Source organism: Sus scrofa, chromosome 1 (genome assembly GCF_054392235.1).
Source record: "Sus scrofa isolate SSC_HxYL_T2T_F1_AM1 chromosome 1, Sscrofa_HxYL_maternal_Yorkshire_Landrace_v2.0, whole genome shotgun sequence".
NCBI lineage: Eukaryota > Metazoa > Chordata > Mammalia > Artiodactyla > Suidae > Sus > Sus scrofa.
Window position 1 is genome coordinate 221,106,102 of NC_139383.1, and position 19,671 is coordinate 221,125,772.

General features: G+C 33.8%; 1 protein-coding gene across 5 annotated transcripts in view; it reads left to right on the top strand.

Annotated features, from left to right (window-relative positions):
* The window catches only part of LOC102165580 (uncharacterized), a 1,236,614-nt gene that overhangs the window by 825,518 nt on the left and 391,425 nt on the right, over positions 1-19,671 (top strand). The window contains exon 8 of one of the 5 annotated variants that reach the window (XR_014821705.1): positions 9,485-12,369. The exons of the other annotated variants lie outside the window; for them this stretch is intronic. The gene's annotated coding sequence lies outside the window, so the exon portion shown is untranslated. Of the gene's footprint in view, positions 1-9,484; positions 12,370-19,671 lie in introns of those variants that run through there. 5 annotated transcript variants of the gene reach the window in all.

A 19,671-nucleotide genomic window follows, 5' to 3' on the forward strand; every position in this document is an offset into this window, starting at 1 on the left:
AATATATAGCACATTATGTTTGCAATTATTTAAAAATAATTGGTCTTAATGGATCTATCATAATATTTCTACTTATAATATTTTATTATATTTCTATTTTTGTCACAATATGATAGAAATGAGTTTTCATTAGATTTACTATACCATCTTGTCACAATAGCATCATTTTCATAGCATGACTATTTTATCTGCATTAACAGTGTTCATAAGAACTGTTAAGCCCTAAGAAATTAAATCCAAATAATTTAAACACGAAATAGAAATTTTTCATTTATTCTGACTTTAACACAAAATAGAGACTTTAATTATTTTTAAGCTAAGATTTTTCCTATTAGTTAAATGTAAACACTGTTATTTATTTCATTATATGTCTGTAGTTCAGATGAAAAGCCATGATTTTAAGCTGAGATCTAAAATATCTGAGTAAACTGTCATAAAGTCTACATACCATTAGGCTCATGAGTTGAAACTAATGTACATAAAATGGAAAACTTTTTAGGCTTGATGTAAAAAGCATGGGACTGTTTTGATTTATCACTTTCTATGTAAAATCAACCATTTGATCCACTTATGAAACTTGTTGTCTTATATTCCTGCCCCCTGAAGGAAAGAGATCATGAAGGATTTTTCAGAACATATGCAGAGACAAAGCAATGATTTCAAGCAGTTAATAAAAGATCCATCAGGAAGGGTGATACTAAGAACCACATTTGGTAATTTTATCTTCAGAGAAAAACACTTGAACTAAGAAATCATAAATGATACGAACCTTAAAGTTCTTTAAAAAGACTTGCAGTATTAGTAGATTTGATAAAACAATGTTGCACAGGAAATAATAAAAATTTATAATTTGCTTCAACTAACTATATCCTTGCCCACATAACCAACATCTGATGCAGAAATGCAAATAGATATTTTCAGTCCTCAACTGGTCAAACTTAAGACCAAAGTTTTTCTTGGGAAGAATGGAAGATTATTTATCAGGTGTATCTGAAGGAAAGCAGGTATAATTCAACTGATCTTCATAGGACAAGAGGAAGCTTAAATATTTCAAGTTCAGTAAGCTTCTAAGTGGCAGAGCCAGAATTGAGGGTTGGATGAGAAGGCAGTTTGGGGTTGGTAGATGCAAACTATTAGATTTAGCATAGATAGCCAATGAGGTCCAACTTTATAGTACAGAGAACTATATCCAACCTCTTGGTATAGAACATGATAGAAGAGAGTACATAGAAAAATAATGTGTATATATATATATATATATGAGTGTGTATATATATAGTATATATAAAAATAGTGTGTATATGTGTGTATATACATAGAAAGAGATATAGATGACTGGGTCATTATGCTGTACAGAAGAAATTGGCACAGCACTGTAAGTCAACTACACTTTAATAAAAAAAGTGATATCAAAAAATTTTCTTAGAGAAAGCTAAAAAAATAGGTTGATTAGACACTACTTTTGCTATAATCACTACACCAATGGCTTTCAAACTAGATTTTTTTTTAATTTTTATTTTTTCCACTGTACTTGGTTTACAGTGTTCTGTCAATTTCTACTATACAGAAAAGTAACCAAGTCACATATGTACATATTCTTTTTCTCAAGTTATCCTCTATCATATTCCATCATAAGTGACCAAGTATATTCCCTATGCTACACCACAGAATCTCATTGCTTATCCACTCAAAATGCAATAGTTTGCATATGTTAATCCCAGACTCCCAGTCTACCCTGCTCCCTCCCCCTCCTCCTTGGAAACCACAAGTCAGTATTCCAAGTCCATGACTTTCTTTTCTGTGGAACGTTTCATTTGTGCTATATATTAGATTCCAGATATAAGTGATATCATATGGTACATGTCCTTCTCTTTCTGACATACTTCACTAAGTGTGAGAGTCTCTGTTTACATCCATGTTGCTGCAAATAGCATTATTTTGTTTCCTTCCATGGCTGAGTAGTATTCCATTGTGTATATATACCACATTCTTCTTAATACATTAATTTGTTGATGGACATTTAGGTTGTTTCCATGATTTGCCTATTGTGAATAATGCTGCAATGATCTTACGGGTGCATATATCTTTTCCAAGAAAAGTTTTGTCTGGATATGTGCCTAAGAGAGGGATTGCTGGATCATATGGTAGTTCTATATTTAGTTATCAGAGATACCTCCATACTGTTTTTTCATAGTGGTTGTACCATTTTACATTCCCGCCAACAGTGTAGAAGTGTTCCCTTTTTCTACACCCTCTGCAGAATTTTTTATTTGGACTAGTTAGTGATGGCCATCCTGACTGGTGTGAGGTGTTTTGGTTTGCATTTCTTTAACAATAAGTGATGTTGAAAGATTTTTTCATGTGCTTGACAGCCATCTGTATATCATATTTGGAGAAATGTCTGTTCAGGTCTTTTGCCCATTTTTCAATTGGGTAGTTGTCTTTTTAGCTGTTGAGTTGTATAAGTTATTTGCATATTTTAGAGATTAAGCCCTTGTCATTTGCATCATTTGAGATTATTTTCTCCCATTCTGTAAATTGCCTTTTTGTTCTTTTTATTGTTTCCTTTGCTGGACAAAAGCTTGTCAGTTTGATTAGGTCTCATTGATTTGTTTTTTCTTTCATTTCTGTTGTTTTAGAGACTGACCTGAGAAAACATTGGTAAGGTCAATGACAGAAAATGATTTGCCTATGTTCTCTTCCAGGAGTTTGTTGGTTTTGTTGGTGTCCTGTCTCATATTTAAGTCTTTAAGCCATTTTGAGTTTATTTTTGTGTATGGTGTGAGGGTGTATTCCAGTTTCATTGATTTTCATGCAGCTGTTAGGTTTCCCAGCACCATTTGCTGAAAAGACTGACTTTTTCCCATTTTATGTTCTTACCTCCTTTGTCAAAGATTAATTGACCATAGGTGTCAGGGTTTATTTCTGGGTTCTCTATTCTGTTCCATTGGCCTGTCTCTCTCTTTCGGTACCAGTACCACACTGTCTTGATTACCATGGCTCTGTAATATTACCTGAAGTCTGGGAGAGTTATGCCTCCTGCTTGGTTTTTGTTCCTTAGGATCTCTTTGGCAATTCTGGGTCTTTTGTGGTTCCATATAAATATTTGGATTGTTTGTCCTAGTTCTGTGAGAAATGTCATAGGTAATTTGATAGGGATTGCATTGAATCTGTAGATTGCTTTGGGTAGTATAGCCATTTTTACAATATTAATTTATCCAACCCAGGAACATGGAATATCTTTCCATTTCTCTAAAATCCTCTTTACTTTCTTTGATTAATATTCTTTGTTCTTAGCATATGAGGCTTTCACTTTCTTGGTCAGGTTTATTCCTAGGTATTTATTTTTTGGGGTGCATTTTTAAAAGGTATTGCTTTTTTCCTTTTCTAATATTTCATTGTTAGTATACAGAAAAGTAAACAATTTATGAATGTTAATCTTGTGTCCTGCTAGTTTGCTGAATTCATTGATCAGTTCAAGCAGTTGGTTTTTTTGGTGTCCTTAGGGTTTTCTCTATATAGTATCATGTCATCTGCATACAGTGACAATTTCACCTCTTTTCTTCCAATTTGGATACTTTTTAATTTTTTTTTTTGTTTGTCTGGTTGCTGTGGCTAGGACTTCCAATACTATGTTGAATAAAAGTTGTTAGAGTGGGCACACTTGTCCTGGTCTAGATTTTAGTGGGAAGGATTTCAGCTTTTCTCCATTGAATATTATATTGGCAGTGGGTTTGTCATGAATGGCTTTTATTATGTTAAGGTATATTCCCTCCATACCCACTTTGGTAAGAGTTTTTTTTCATGAATCGATGTTGGACTTTGTTGAAAGCTTTTTTTGCATCTACTGAGATGATCCTGTGGTTTTTGACTTTTCTTTGTTGATGTGGTATATGACGTTGATTGATTTGCATTTTGAATCATCCTTGTGAGCTTGGGATGAATCCCATTTGGTGGTGGTGTATGATCTTTTTTATATGTTTTTTTTTTTTATTCTGCTGGCTATAGTTTTGTTGATAATTGTTGTGTCTATATTCATCAAAGATATTGACCTATAATTTTCTTCTTTGGTAGCACCTTATGTTTTGGTATTAGGGTGATGGTGGCTTCGTAGAATATCTTTGGGACTGTTCCTTCTTCTGCAACCTTGTGGGAAAGTTTAAGAAGAATTGGTATAAATTCTTCTTTGTATGTTTGATAGAATTCACCTGTGAAGCCATCTGTTCCTGGACTTATATTTGTAGGGAATGTTTTTATTATATATTCAATTTCATTTCTTTTTATCAGTCTGTTCAGGTTCTCTATTTCTTGATTCAGTTTTGGTAGGCTTAAGTCTCTAGAAAGTTGTCCATTTCTTCTAGGTTGTCAAATTTGTTGGCAGGTAATTGTACATAGTATACTCTTATGTTCATTTGTATTTCTTCTGTATTTGTTGAGATTTCTCCCTTTTCTCTTCCTCACTTTTTGGGTGGATTATCTCCTTTTTTTGGTGAGTTTGGCAAGAGGTTTGTCAATTTTGTATACCTTTTCCAAGAAAAAACAACTCTTGGTTTTATTGATTTTTTTCTATTGTTTTTTGAATCTCTATTGTATTGATTTTCTCTCTGATCTTTATGATTTCCTTCCTTCTGATGATTTTTGGTTTGTTCTTCTTTTTCTATTTCATTTAGGAGGTGGGTTAAGTTGCCAACTTGGGATTTTTCTTCTTTTTTGAAGAAGGCCTGTATCGCAATGAATTTCCCTCTGAGCACTGCTTTTGCAGTATCCCATAGATATTGAATGGTTGTGTCTTCATTATCATTTGTCTTGAGTTTTTTTTTTTAATTTCCTTTTTGATTTCCTCATTGACCCATTGTTTTTTAGCGGGATGTTGTTTAATCTCCATGTAGTAGGTTTTTTTCTCATTTCTTTTCCTGTGGTTGAGTTCTAGTTTCATGCCATTGTGGTCAGAGTAGTTACCTGACATACTTTTTGTACTCTTAAATTTGTTGAAGTTGGTTTCTTGCCCCAGTATGTAGTCAATCCTTGAGGATGTAACATGTGCACTTGAGAAGAATGTACATTCTGATTTTTTGGGATGTAATGTCCTGAAAATGTCAATTAAGTCTTACTTTTCTATTGTGTAATTTAGGATCTTTGTTGCCTTATTGATTTTCTGTCTAGAGGATCTGTTCATTGATGTGGGTGGGGTGTTAAATTCTCCTACTATGATTGTATTCCCATCAATTTCTCCTTTTATGTCTGTTAGTATTCATCGAAGGTATCTGGGTGCTCCTATATTGGGGCATATATATTGATGATTGTAATATCCTCTTCTTGAATGGACCATTTTGTCATTAAATAGTATCATTTTCTGTCTTTCTTTATGACCTTCATTTTAAAGTCTATTTTGTCTGATATGAGTATTGCAATTCCTGTTCCCCTGTCTTGTCCATTGGCCTGAAATATCATTTCCTATCCTCTCACTTTCATTCTATATGTTTCCTTTGCCCTAAACTGTCTCTTGTAGATATTATATTAGGCTCTTGCTTTTTTTAAATCCAATCTGCTGCTCTGTGTCTTTTGATTGGAACATTAAGGTCATTGACATTTGAGATAATTATGGATAAATATGTATTTTTGCCATTCTAAACCTTTTTTTTCCAGTTGATTCTGTGTTTCTCCTTTGTTCCTTTCTTTTTCAGTTGGATGAATTCCTTTTATTTTATGCTTATGTACTTTCCTTTTTAGTTTTTGTGAATACAATATTTGTTTTTGATTGCGGTTGCACTGTTTTTAAAGTATGTAACCCCTTCTTGATTCTGCCATTTTAGCCTGATAGTCATATAGGTTCAAACACACTATTTAAAAAAAAAAAGTTTAGATTTTCTTACTTTCCTTCCCCACATTTTATGTTTTTGAAGTCCTTTTTTAACATCTTCATGTTTGTCCTTTGGCCATTCCTTGTGTTTAGTATCCCTTTTACAATAGCTTTTTTTTTTTTCTTTTTCTTCTTTTCCTTTTTGAATGTATGCTGGCTTATTTAAGTGATTGCTTCCCAATTTTGATTTCCTCCATCCTATTTTTTCTTACTTCTTTTTTATTTATAGAAGTCCTTTCAGTATTTCTTTTAGAATGGGTTTAGTACTGCTGTACTCTTTTAGATTGTTTGTTGCAGAAATTCTTTATTTCCCCTTCTATTTTAAATAACATCCTTGATGGGTAGAGTATTCTAGGATGCAAATTTTTCCCTTTTAGATCTTTGAATATATCTTGTCTGTGGTGTTTCTGTAGAGAAATGAGCTGATAGCCTCATGGGGGGTTCTTTTATTAACTCTTTGTTTTTCTGTTGCTCCCTTTAGAATCCTCTCTTTTTCATTAACTTTTGCCATTTTTATTATAATATGTCTTGGTGTGGCCCTGTTTAGGTTCAGCTTGTTTGGGGCCCTCTGTGCTTCCTATTTCTTGATATCTGTTTCATTTTGTTTTGGAAAGTTTTAGCCATAATTTCTTCAAATATATTTTCAATCCCCTTTTCTTTTTCTCCTCCTTCTGGAATCCCTATTATGTGTAGATGGGCCCATTTTATATTATCCCATAGATCTCTTATAGTGCTTTCATGTTTTTTTCATTTGGTTTTCTGTCCGCTGTCCTGATTAGGTGATTTCCATTATTCTATCTTCCAAGTCACTAGCTCATTCCTTTGCATTATTCATGCTGCTCTTTAGTGCCTTTAACTCAGTTTTGTCTCTGCAAATGAATTTTCTAATTTTTATATGTTCCTCCTTATATTTTCTAGTTCCTTTCTAAAGCAATCTGTATTAATGTTTATATCCATTCTTAATTATTTGATATTCAGCCTTAATTCCTTCAGTATTTTAACTACCTCCCTTTTGTATTCAGGACTATAAGATTGCATAGATCTAGTCTATTATTTGTTGCTTCAGGTGAATTCTCCTGTTCTTTTAACAGGGAATGGTTCATGAGCTTCTTCACTTCACTTATATTTTTCTGTTTTTTATGAATTAAGGGAAACCAAATATTATAGTCTTGGAGCACTATTTCTATGCAAGAGCACCCCTTTGTATTTTGTGGGGGGTTACTATTTATTTTTGGCTTGGGAGTTTGGATATTCACTGTCTCTTTCTTTGGTGTGAGCAGGGTGTTATCCCCCTGGGTGTATTTCCAGAGAGAAGGAGGCAGTAGGCAGGGCTAGTAGTGGGTGCATGGTTGCTGGGCCCTGTGAAGTGGTAGTGAGCCTCAGGAAGATTTAGGTGGTGCCTGGAGCATTGGGCAGTTGCAGTGGCAGTGTGTATGAGTTTTCAGGTAGTTGAGAGCCACAATAGGTGGTGTTCAATCAAAATGCCTCCATCTGTGGTGACTTCTGAGGTGATTGGGGTTGCAGTTGCTGCCTGTTCATGGACCCCTAGTGGTGGCAGGCCATGCTCACCTGTGGAGTCAGAGATAACAGTGGTGGTTTTCCCCACCACCTGTAAACCATGAATGGCACACCCCATCCTGCTTAGCCTACACAGTTGGTGCTGCACAGGCTGCTCCTAATTGCAGGGTCCAGGGAAGTGACAGTGATCAGGTTTGTGCTGGCATTGCTGAGAGCATTTGTCAGTGGCAGCAGGAGGGCTGGTGTATTCCCAGGGGATTGAGAACAAAAATTGGTTGGTGCTCAGTTGCAGCGCCCTCTTTTTTGCCAACCTCTGAAGTGCCTGGGACCATAGGTGGAGTCTGTTCTAAGTCCCCCTAGTGGTGGTAGACCACTCCTCCATCTGGTTTCTGAGATGACTGTTGTTGTTTGTCCCTGCCATCTGTAGATCAGACAAATGGTCCCACATCATGCTTAGCCTCTGGCTGCCCTTAGCCCATTCAAGAGGTATCTGGCCACCTATAGTCCTCACAAGAGGCACCTAGTCTCCTATCACCCATGGAAGTGGCCTCTTACCACTCATGGCCTGTGCCAGAGGCACCCTACCCTCTGAGAGTCTATATGTGCACAGGGAAAGAGATTCCTTTAAAGTCTGCCTCTCCTCCTCTTACCTCCCAACAACAGTGCCTTGCTTCTCCTGTGGGCTAAGACTTCCACCTGAGTTTCTTCATCTGTGGCATTCTGCTCCCAAGCATGTGGCATACTGCTCCCTAGCCCCTTGGGCTGTCCCCACACAGCCAACCCTAGTCCTCTCTCTGGAATTGATCTCAAGAGCCTGAGTCTAATCACCCAGCCCCCACCTGAGCATCTCAGGCTTGCTGTTTGTGGTGGTGGTGCAGATAATCTATGTGGCTCTCATTTTGATTTCCCCTTCTTAGTCCAGCTGCTGTGCTTTTCTCAGGGACTTTTAGGTCCCTCCATCTCGGCTGATCTCCCTGTGGTTAGGTGGCTTCCCAGGGTGTGGGTTTCTTTTTAACAGCTCCCTCTCAGGAGTGCTAGTCCCATCCGGATTCCTTTTCTCTCTCTCTCTTTTTATTTTCTTTTGTTGTCCCCAGTTATATGGAGGGTTTCTTGCCCTTTCTGAAGGTTTAAGTTCTTCTGCCAGTGTTCAGCAGATGTTCTGTGCAAATTGTTCTATATGTAGTTGTGTTTTTTTTAATGTGTTTATGGGTAAAGGTGAGTGTGATGTCTTACTCCTCTGCTATCTTGATCCTTCTAGGCCAAACTATTTTTAACAGTTTATTTTTTAAATTGAATTAGGACCAAGTTAAATCATAATAAAAAGTGAGCTACACTGGTTTAATTTGGGATGAGGAGTAGTCTATTTGTTTCTTTTTTCATGACAATCTTACTTAACCCTGTCTTCCACAGTGATTGCCAAAGCACTTTTATAGAACAAACCCTAGCCTTTTCTGAAAGTGTTTTAAAGATGAATGTATTTAAATTACTATATGTCATATTAATATATCAATTGTCTCTATGGAATAGTAATAGTGGACCTTCCTATGATTATATTAGGAAGAATTAACTTATTAGATGTTTAAATGATGGAGTTACTCACTTAAGAAATTTCAGAGATCTAAAAGCCCATTGCAAGGGCAAGGAACATAAAGCTACAGGATGAAACAATCAGAATACCACCAATAAGGAATTATAAAGCAGTTGCTCTGAACTCTTTTATTTATGTTCTTCTTTTAGTTCAAAATAGTACACTATATGTGATTTTTGCAGTAAGAAAGTACAAAATAGAAAATTTTAGTAGGTAACAGCACTTTTCTAGGTAAGACCTTAATGAGATATTCATGGATGTAATGGTATGTATTCAGGGCTGTGTAGAACAGAGAAGTAATTGGAGGAGGTAGGACTCAGTATAGATACACCAGGGCATCATTGATTATTCTGTCATAATTCTCAAAATTTCTTATAAATAGTGCTATTAACTTTAAATAAAGGTGCTTCTTAATAACTGTATTATCTCATTCTCATTATTTCCTTTATGTTTTCTTCCCTCAGTAATTCCTTAAAGTTGATCAATTCAAATATTCTTGCCACTTCTTTCTCTTAAAGGCAAAAAAATTTCCTTGGGAGTGCAGTGGTGAAACTAATCTTATGGTGAAGCCTCTCAAAATCTACCCTCACCTCTTGGCCCTAAGGTTGGAAGAGCACTCAAGCCAGAGGTCTCCAGGTCTGTGCCCCCAAGAAACATAATACAACAGAAACTTATGATAAATTGTAATGAACCTCCTCAGTCACTTGTCACTGGAGGGTCACTGTTGCAGCTAACAAACTCTCCTAACTAGCCAAACTGGCACTATGCCTTCAATATTTAGCCTCTGAAAGTCATAAATAGTATATTCTCTTGTGACTTATACACTGACCACTCATCTGCAAAGAGAGGGGATCAGTCCTTCAAGGGTCACTTTGCCTACAATCCATTATTGGAAAACCTCCTGGCCCTTCTCATATATCTCACATCTGACCTTTGTGATTTTCTTGCCACTTTCTCACATATTTACTCAACCCAGGAGATTCAAAGGTGTGAATGATTACACAGTAGTTTTACCTATATTTCCCCATGCATGACATTTCTATGATTTATTCTAAGACACCAGCACAAAAAATGGAGAAAACAGGTAGCCATGTCCTCCAGCTGGGGCAGGAGGGCTTCTGAAAGTCATTTATCCTAGTATCCATTACTACTCTGTGAACTTTTTATTTTCCTCTTCTCTCTATAGGCTATGTTACCCAGCTCAGTTTCAGGCAAGACTGGAATAAATATTTGCTTAGTGAATGAAATTTTATTGAATAAATATTGAAAGAAACAGTTAATTTAATATTTCATATATCACCAGTGTATTCATATTTATGTTAACATTGTTGTAGATTAGTGAATATATTTTGTCTTATTTAACAATAAGAATATTCTATAATTATTAGAAATTATTTGAGAAATATATTTCATTCAAGTTTCAAATATGCCTGGAATGCAATATAAAATATGCCAAGATTTTGGCTAAATTTCATGGTGGAAACATCATGAAGTGTCTCTTCATATTTTAAAAAAACATTCAGAGTAGTCATACAATACTTTTAAAAAGAGAGGGGTGAAATTGTAGGCAAAAATTATACCTGTGCTGAGATCACTGTCTTAGAGAGATATTTGACTTATGTAGATAGTTATTATAAATACTTACTAAAGGTGTGAACAGTTAATTGAAAATACATACATAAAAACTTTGATGGAGAAAGTGTATCAGGCTGAAAACTGTTTATCAATTTCTGCTAAAAGAATGTAATCACAGAAACAAGGAAAATAAAACAGATTTGAGGCTGAGCTAAATTCAGTTAGGTTTTTTTAGTATCTCATGTAACATAGTCTTATAAAACAAAGACCATATGAGACATATCTTTTCCCTTCATCTTCCACCTCATGTTTTTCCTTCATCTCTTCTCTTTACTTTCTCTCTTTTTAAAAATATTTTCAGCCCATCTGCAACCATGACCAATTTTTCAAAGTAAGATAGAAATCACATAAGCAAATTTGAAAACTGTTGAGAATAATAACAAAACATTTAAAGTAGGAGTTGGGAGTTCATCAAAAAGTAAATTTAGTTACAAAAGCTCTAAATAAGCAGATATGAGGGATGATTTAAAAGATAAGAATTTACAAATATAGCTATACAACTTTATTTTCTTTTCCTTCTTTCCGTTCTCCTTCATGAAGAAATTTTCAGGTCAGAAAAAAGTAAGCATGGCCCTACAGTGATCTAGGAGGCATATCTAGAAGTCATAACTCCAACCTTAATTTTCTTTGAGGTTTAGTAATTTCCTTATAAATTTCCTTATTAGTGAAATTTGCATTTTACTCCATTGGTTTGTCTTAGCGTTTTCTGGAGTTCCTATTGTGGCACAGTGGAAACAAATCCAACTAGGAACCATGATGTTGTGGGTTCAGTCCCTGGCCTTGCTCAGTGGGTTAAGGATCTGGCATTGCTGTGAGCTGTGGTGTAGGTCATAGATGCGGCTCAGATCCTGAGTTGCTGTGGCTGCGGTGTAGGCTGACAGCTACAGCTCCAATTTGCCCCCTAGCCTGGAGAAAAAAAAAGTTTATTTTTATTTTCTCATTTCCCTGCATTTTTTCACATATTCCCTATATATTATCAAACAAGGGGTATTTAGTAGGGTATTTTAAGAGGGATGATGACTTTATAGGATATGTTTAAAGCACTTTAGAAGATAGAAAACAAAAGAGCCATCAACTATCATGTGGTTATGAAAAGCAGCCCTTGCATTAAAGCATTTGATGCAGTCTCTGGGTACTAGCATGAAGATTGAGAACACAGGATAGACTCAATAATTATTTGAACAAAAAATGTGGAATAATAAAGGATATTCTTCTTATGGTAAATTTATAATCATGAAGTAATTCCATAAAATGCAGACTCAACATTAATATTCCACTGAGTGATTTTTCTTTAATGAAATGATACTGTCAAGGCATAAGTGATTTGTAAAGTCTGTAATAATATATTTACACCATTTTTTGCTTCCAAGGATTCCCTCAAGCATGTAATAATCAGATGAATCCTCACAATTTGGAATAATTTGCATTGGATTTTGTTGAAATGACTTCCATCTGTTATTTTAACTCATTACTCATTTTAGCAAAATGGATAAGTAAAATGAAGCCAAGATACAGGGACGAATCCCTCTGTGAAACAGTTTTCAAAGGAAATTTGTCAATTAGCTATTTGGATAATTGTATAGGAAAAAACAACAATTAGTCGCATGTCTTTTCTCACACAAGCAAACCCATACACACATTCTTTGTCTTTTATTATATGTATGTCTGAAAATATACACAGAAATATATACATACATAGATGCTTTCCCCAGGGGCATTACTCAGTTTTGGCAAATATCATGGCTGTCAATCAAAAAAAGAAAAGAAATTCATATCCCATGGGCACTTTTGTTCTCTACCTAGACAAGTTTTGACAATATGTTCCATCTTTACTTTAAAAATCCTTTCCTTACACAAAAATCTGATCAGGTTTTATGTTGTATTTTATATATGTATATATATATATTTAATTGGCCCAAGGGAATTTTATTTATTTATTTATTTATTTTTATTTTATTTTTCTCCAACATGTTTGCTTTATAGTTATTATCCAGCTTCTCTTATTATTTTATTTTAAAATTCTGAAAAATCAGTAATGTATATTCAATGCTTTCAGCTTCTCATCAAACTTTTCTAATTCTAAATGTAGACTTTTCTAATCTAGTGACATTAGTTTTAAAATGTTAACAATGTTTATCTCACATCAAACCTAGTTCTACTTTATATTTTGAAACTGCCAGCCATTAATTTTTCTCCTGATTCAAATATCTTTTTCTTTTACTTTACAAGTAGTGAATATTCATTACTTTCTTTATTGTCTCTCAAGCCAAGTGGTTTATTTCATTTACCATGTCAACTTCTGCTCTATTCTATGCTAAAAAATGTAAGCTTTCTTCAAATATTTTTATTGGTCTTCTATTTATTTTGTACTCATTTATCTGCATTTGGTCAAACATATTCCCTCCCATTGCTTCAAATTCACATTAAAAAACATGTTAAACATAAATATTGTCATGATTTTTTATGAACTCTGTACCCAACTTTTATGATATTATACATGTCATGTGTATAATCCTATATGATACACTATATATCATTATATTATACAATATCATGATTTATGAACAAAATAAAGTACTTAACCTGCCATTCATCTATGGAGAGTATGTGATGGTAACCAAACAGATGCTAGGAAAAAAATCCACCTTCTGCAGAAGTCACAGCTAATAAATGCTAATAAGTAATCAATAGCTGCTAACTATGGTGGGAAGTTGATATGGAATGTTATGATTTGATGAGCCTGATGCACTTGAATTTTTCATTAGTGTTAAAATTATTAAACAATAGTCAAACATTATGCATTTCATGATATGATACAATAAATTAGATAACATTATCTATGACATATTCTTTCCACACATTGAATATGAATGACACTTTTAACTTTATCAGTTTATAAGAGAGACTGAGAGAAAAAAACATGCCAAATAACACTGTAAATAATTACCTAAACCCAAATATCAGAAAATTCTTTGTGACAAGTGACATGTTTTCTTAAAGTATCACCATAAGGGAAAGATGGAACAGACTAAAGAAATGTAAGCCAAATACAATGTGTAGATTTTATTTAGATATAAATTCTAAATAATAATAAAAATAAAGTTAGCAAAAATAATATTTATAAAACCATTAGTAAAAATTTTAGATTATTTATTAACAATATTAAGAAATTACCTTTAATGTTGTAGTTTGTACTAATTTAAAAAAAACAGCTTATATGTTAGTATATAAACTATTCATGGTTTATTTAAGTTTTGTCTATAATAAGCTTTAAAATACTTCTCAAATAAAAGAGCGGTGCAATGAAATAAGAAAGGCATAATGTTTTATTGAAACTAGATAATGATGGGAGTTCTTTTGTAGCACAGAAGATTAAGGATCCAGCATTGTCATCACAGCAGCTCTGGTCACTGCTGTAGGTCAGGTTCTATCCCTGGCCCTGGGAAATTTCATGTGCTGTGGGTGCACCACCCAAAAAAAAACAGTGGATAATGAGGTCATGATGATTCATTTTACTATTCTTATTTCCATTTATTTGAAAATTTCTGTAAAATGAAAAGAGTTGAATAAATCCTAGTTTATCTTTCTTTAAGTATCCTAAAAGTGCTTAGTTTGCACACTTGTGTAATAGTGGTTGACATTTTGCACATACCTCATCTCTTCAAAAATTAACATACAGATGTAAAAGATTATAACTGATTTCTTTTGTTATCTTAGATATTGAAATAGGGAAAAATTTCATTCATTTTTTATTATAAAATTAGAAATAAATGATATGCCATTGAAAAGAATTACTTGTTTTGTCCAAATATTTGTTAGAATAGCACATTAAGTATAATGGTGATAGTCACACAGATTTATATGCCCTCCTTATAATAGGTAGAATTTGTATATTAGCTAAAGAATTATCATTGGCTTTAGAATTTTGGAAAGCATTTTTGAAAGAATAAAAAACTAAAATTAAAATAACATATTAAGAGATAGTAATGCAAATAATGGCATATTTTTAACCTTTTAAAATACCTTTATTGATGTATAATATACAAAGAACTGAACATATTTAATGTGTACAACTTGGGGAATTTACTATATGCAAATATTTTAGTAGGTGTTCAGTATGTCTAATATGTCTGTTGTGATGATGGTATCACAGAGACATATTTTAAGGGGAAAAATTAAAGCTGATAGCACTTAAAAATTTTAGTTTTAGCAGACGTAGATTGCTCACACAGATTTCTTATTCCAATAGTCCTGTTCTGATTTGATAAATGGGTTGATACTTGAAGGAGGTCAAAATATCTATTTTTGTGCTTGTAGGTAGTACCGTATTAAGCTATTTGCAACAGATGAAACTTACTCATTAAAAAAGCATAAAGAATGAAAGAGTTCAAAGCTTTCCTTAGATGTGTTCTAACATTTAATGTTAGATGATGGGTGTCATTACATTAAAATTAGAAGATTCAGTTTCTTGAAATAGGTCTTATAACTCTAGTACTATGAACCTGGGCAAATATGAGTCTCAGTTTTCTCCATAGTTAAATTAGTGAATATTAACTGGTATAATGTCTGTGAAAGATCTCTCTCTCTCTCCATAATTTCCTGTCCATCTGTCTGTTTATCTATCTTTCTATTTATCCATCTACCCATCCATCTATCCATTCACCAGTGTATCTGAAATCCTCTTAAAATTTGGAAATTTTCTGTGGTGGGTAGTAGTCTCATTCCATACACTAAAATTCTTTTCTTTTAACTTTTATTTGCTGAGTGGTAGTAATTTTATCTCTGTCCTTGGAAGTTTTTCCCCCTTTTATGAGATTATATCTAACTTTTAGGGTCTTACATAGGACAGCACCTTATTTATTGGGAAGGATACCTGGAAGTTCTTTGGTGGTCATATAATGTCCTCAAGTAACCACTGAGGTATTAACATTTTCAAATGTGTTTTCTTGTTTTGTATACAGTACAGGTGACAATAGTTGTTCTTGTAAAATATTTTCTTATCTATATCATATTCTTTTTGAAATAGTCACGTGAATTTGTCAAATCTGTATCTCATTAAAATCTTGACTCTAAATTGTATTACATTGTATTTATAAATGGAAATTGCATGTTTTTGACAATAGCATATTTCAGAATTATATTAATTCCAATTGTATTCTCTAAATTCTTTCCTATGCTCAGGAATATTAATAAGGCACTCTGTCCTCTACTATGTATATCTAGGTGGATTTAAAAATAACTTGGCTCAAAGTATTTATGCCAGCATTTGAGTTATGCAAATTACTGCATGAACTTCTGATAATATAAATTTCCTCAAAAAATTTTATAGCTTTTAAATAAGGCATTATTACCCCTAGGTAGTTGTGAGAATAAAATGTACTCAAGAATATATAGGGTCTAACACAGAAGCTGGCACTCAGTAAATGCTAGTTCTGATCTTCTTCACCCCTTCTTCTATTTGTGGGTCAAGAAGAATTGTTTCCATTTTCCAGGGAGGGAACTTGGAAAGGGGAAGATCAACTAAAAACTGTTGCACCAATTAAGTTTTCCCGTGTCATCTTGCTAACAGATTATAGTGCTCATCATTTCTCATTTCCAAACCCTTGGTGAAGTACATTCCAAATCTTTTAAATATCATCTCTTTAATTTTATTTCCACAATTGTAAAAGCACCAAGGAGTCTCATTTTGAATATACACAAGAAAACACACAAAAATAGATACATTAAAATTTTTCTTTTTGTCTCAACATTTCCATTTTAGCTAATTAATTTCACCACTATGTAAGTAATTTTTCATTAGATTAATCATTATGTTCACTCTCATTATTTATAGTTTTAATTTCTACTTCCAGCTATATTACTTGCTTTAATCATTTACTTTGATCTAATGTACTTAAATGCTAGAGAGGATGTGAAGAAAGGGGTACCCTCCTACACTGTTGGTGAGAAAATAAATTGGTATAACCACTACGAAAAAACAGTATGGAGGTAGCTCAGAAAACTAAATATGGAACTACAATATAACCCTGATATCCTACTCTTGCGCATATATTTAGACAAAAATTTCATTGAAAAAGATACATGGGGAGTTCCCATTGTGGCGCAGCAGAAATGACTCTGATTAGGAACCATGAGGTTGCAGTTTTGGTCCCTGGCCTTGCTCAGTGGGTTAAGGATCTGGCATTGCCCATGAGCTGTGGTAGGTCACAGATGCGGCTTGGATCCTGCGTTGCTGTGGCTCTGGTGTAGGCCCGCAGCTACAGCTCTGATTGGACCCCTAGTCTGGGAACCTCCACATGCACAGGTGTAGCCCTAAAAACACAACAACAAAAAACAAAAGAAAACAAAAAGGAAAATAAAAAGAAAAAGATACATGTACCTTTATATTCATTTCAGCACTATTCACAAGAGCCAAAACATGGAAACAATGTAAATGTCCATCGACAGATGAATGGATTAAGATGATGTGGTACATATACACAATGGAATTCTACTTAGCCATAAAAAAGAACAAAATAATGCCATTTGCAGCAACATGGATGGAACTAGAGACTCACACCAAGTGAACTAATTCAGAAAGCAAAGGACAAATACCATATGATATCACATATCTGGATTCCAATATTTGGCACAAGTGAATCTTTCCACAATAAAGAAACACATGGACTTGGGGAACTGACTTATGGTTGCAAAGGGGGAGGGAGTGGGATGTACTGGAAGTCTGGGGTTAATAGATGCAATCTATTGCATTTGGAGTGAGTAAGCAATGAGATCCTGCTGTGTACACAGGGAACTATATCTAGTCACTTGTGATGGAACATGATTTAGGATAATGGGTTACTTTGCTGTACAGTAGAAATTGACAGAACACTGTAAATCAACTGTAATAAAAAAACTAAAAATCGTATATAAAAAAGAACATGTAGAAACAATATAGATATATTTTTAATTTTACAACCTATAAACATTATAGCTCTAATTTTTCTTCTCTCATATTTTATTTTTGGATTACCTGTGGTCTTGGAGACTTTGAATGTAAACTTTATCAGATACAACAGAGAAAATTTGAAGTTACTGCCAACCTTGCCATTCCCTCATTGCCATACCTCTTCCCCTGTCCTTCTGGTGATAGAATTCCTTCTTTGGATAAAGTTGAACATACAGACTTGGATGGGCCAATAAGTACTCTTAAAATGACTGAGAAGTTAAGCTCATTTACTAGTTGGACCAATCTGAATAATTTTTTGGCATGTTTTTCTTACTAGAGATGGAAAAGAAGGCTTTTTTTTTTTTTTTTTTTTTTTTTTGCTTGACAGAAAGCTTACGGTCCAGACTGCCTTTAGCAATGTAGTAATAGATATGCTTCTTGAAGATAATTATCCTACAAAATGAAAACCATATCCAGAAGGATGAACTGATGTGTAGTGTGTGTGTGTGTGTGTGTGTGTGTGTGTTTGGGAGGGGGCACAGTGAGAGAAAGAGGTGGGGGAGAAGGAGTGGGGAACAGGGAGGGGGAGGGAAGGAGGGAGAAGTGCAAGTCTTTATGTCCTTTGTATTGTTTATCTTTGATTAAAAACTCAAATATTTTGTTTAGACTGAAGAACAAATTTTTCAATCTTTGCTTATCTATTTAGATTGGAATTTTGCCACTTACAAATAGATACCCAACTATGGCACAAGAATATCAGTGTGGATATCAGGAAAAAATCATTTGGGAAAGAAATAAATTCTGCAAAGAATTACAGTATATTTATTTATTATGTATTCATCCAGCATATATTTAGCATGTTTTTGTGCCAGGGACAAAGCTCTTCTTAAAATCCAGGTATACAAAGATTTCTGCTGCCCAATACCCCCAGTATATGCTAGGAGACTGGCAATCTTACAAATCATTGCAATAGAAGGTGGTATGTTCTTTAGGAACTATATTTAGAATGCTTTATTCAGATTATTCACATAAAATAATCAGTATAAGACTATCAGTTCCAAGTGGCCTTTTTGAAAATTATCAAGTTTTCAAATATTTCATTAAGCAATTAACATTTGTTGAGATATACCAAATTCAGCAATACTCACTAAAACATATACTGTAGAACATAAAGAAATACCTTAATTTCATGCTGTAATCAATATAGTACTGCATAAGGACAACACAATCAAGCCAGACACTGGGTGATTTTTCACCATGCTTACAGATTAATATCACTTTCAGAGCTTTAAATAAATACCTGGGACTGATTCTAATTGATTGTGTCAGTTAATCTGGGGTGAGACTTGGGCATGACTGTTGTTTAAACAATAGCCAAGTAATTCTGTTGGGCAGCAAGGGTGGACAATCACTGACCAATATTCCTGGGAGGCCCCAATAATTTAAATATTTCTATTTTTATTTTGGGGTCTCAGAACTGATCCTTGGAAATTTTGTTATAATTGTTCACATTAGATAAGAGAAAATTTAACATGATAATTCCAAATATCCCACTAGACAAGGAAAGCTAAATAGTACTGGATGGCCATGGCCTTTTTGTGAATAGACTTTTTCTCTGGTTTTACCCACAAGAATATCTTTCTGTAAAGAATTTAAATTTGTTGAGAATTCAGTAGAAATATGTGAAAGAGGTTTGTCTTCTATAGTGTTGGGAATTTCAAGGCAGTGCCTAGAAATTTCTAAGCACAGGATGTCAAGCATCTGACATCCACATTCTGTCCATACTAATCCCACAGTGAATGGTGAAAAAGGAGTGGATTTTTGAATTTCTAAAATATTTCAATAATAACAATAAAAACTGGATGTAATTACTAAAAATACATAGAACAACGTTGGTATTTATATACTATGATATGCTGACTACATGTTAAGTTGTCTGTACATCGTTTTTAATTTTGTTAAAAACTTAGCTGTCCAACTGATTTACTAAAACACAAATAATCATCTTTTATGTCTTAGAAATTCAATATTCATTTGGTGATGTTCATTGGTATGTGATTTACATAAACACTAATAATTCCTTCTATACTGGCTTTGCTCTAGACTTGAAAAAGAATATTGAACAAATGTTTTATAAAAATA